This window comes from Carettochelys insculpta, unplaced genomic scaffold, assembly GCF_033958435.1.
Source record: "Carettochelys insculpta isolate YL-2023 unplaced genomic scaffold, ASM3395843v1 scaffold_0112, whole genome shotgun sequence".
Taxonomy (NCBI): Eukaryota; Metazoa; Chordata; order Testudines; family Carettochelyidae; genus Carettochelys; species Carettochelys insculpta.
The window spans coordinates 8,090-10,000 of NW_027439149.1; positions in this window are offsets into that span (position 1 = coordinate 8,090).

Sequence of the window (1,911 nt, forward strand, 5' to 3'; positions counted from 1 at the left end):
GGACAACAGGTCAACCCCGGTCCCAGGCTGGAGAGAAAAATTTTCCAAGTCCGGCAGGGACAGCAGGTCAACCCCGGCCGCTTCAGCTGAGGTTGACCTGGTGTCCGATTCGCTCCCCGGGCACCAGGTAAACCGTGGCCGCTTTCAGCGGAGGTTTACCTGGTGGCCGATCCCCTCCTCGGGCTCCAAGTCCGGCAGGGACAACAGGTCAACCCCGGTCCCAGGCGGGAGAGAAAAATTTTCTAAGTCCGGCAGGGACAACAGGTCAACCCCGGTTCCGAGCGGGAGAGAAAAATTTTCTAAGTCCGGCAGGGACAACAGGTCAACCCCGGTCCCAGGCGGCAGAGAAAAAATTTCTAAGTCCGGCAGGGACAACAGGTCAACCCCGGTACCGGGCGGGAGAGAAAAAATTTCTAAGTCCGGCAGGGACAACAGGTCAACCCCGGTCCCAGGCGGCAGAGAAAAAATTTCTAAGTCCGGCAGGGACAACAGGTCAACCCCGGTCCCGGGCGGGAGAGAAAAATTTTCTAAGTCCGGCAGGGACAACAGGTCAACCCCGGTCCCAGGCGGCAGAGAAAAAATTTCTAAGTCCGGCAGGGACAACAGGTCAACCCCGGTCCCAGGCGGGAGAGAAAAATTTTCTAAGTCCGGCAGGGACAACAGGTCAACCCCGGTCCCAGGCGGCAGAGAAAAAATTTCTAAGTCCGGCAGGGACAACAGGTCAACCCCGGTACCGGGCGGGAGAGAAAAAATTTCTAAGTCCGGCAGGGACAACAGGTCAACCCCGGTCCCAGGCTGGAGAGAAAAAATTTCTAAGTCCGGCAGGGACAACAGGTCAACCCCGGTCCCAGGCGGCAGAGAAAAAATTTCTAAGTCCGGCAGGGACAACAGGTCAACCCCGGTCCCAGGCGGCAGAGAAAAAATTTCTAAGTCCGGCAGGGACAACAGGTCAACCCCGGTCCCAGGCGGCAGAGAAAAAATTTCTAAGTCCGGCAGGGACAACAGGTCAACCCCGGTCCCAGGCGGGAGAGAAAAATTTTCTAAGTCCGGCAGGGACAACAGGTCAACCCCGGTCCCAGGCGGCAGAGAAAAATTTTCTAAGTCCGGCAGGGACAACAGGTCAACCCCGGTCCCAGGCGGCAGAGAAAAAATTTCTAAGTCCGGCAGGGACAACAGGTCAACCCCGGTCCCAGGCTGGAGAGAAAAAATTTCTAAGTCCGGCAGGGACAACAGGTCAACCCCGGTCCCAGGCGGGAGAGAAAAAATTTCTAAGTCCGGCAGGGACAACAGGTCAACCCCGGTCCCGGGCTGGAGAGAAAAATTTTCTAAGTCCGGCAGGGACAACAGGTCAACCCCGGTCCCGGGCTGGAGAGAAAAAATTTCTAAGTCCGGCAGGGACAACAGGTCAACCCCGGTCCCAGGCGGGAGAGAAAAAATTTCTAAGTCCGGCAGGGACAACAGGTCAACCCCGGTCCCAGGCGGCAGAGAAAAATTTTCTAAGTCCGGCAGGGACAACAGGTCAACCCCGGTCCCAGGCTGGAGAGAAAAAATTTCTAAGTCCGGCAGGGACAACAGGTCAACCCCGGTCCCAGGCGGGAGAGAAAAAATTTCTAAGTCCGGCAGGGACAACAGGTCAACCCCGGTCCCGGGCTGGAGAGAAAAATTTTCTAAGTCCGGCAGGGACAACAGGTCAACCCCGGCCGCTTTAGCGGAGGTTGACCTGGTGTCCGATTCGGTCCCCGGACACCAGGTCAACCTCTGGCGCTTTCAGCGAGGTTGACCTGGTGGCCGGCTGAGCTCTGGAAGTCCGAATGGGGTTGAATTTGACCCGTGCAGCCGACCTAGAGTTCCAGGCGGTCGGCCGCTTTTGTGAGTCGTTCCCGCCTGTTGCCGCTGGGGGACTTTTCACGT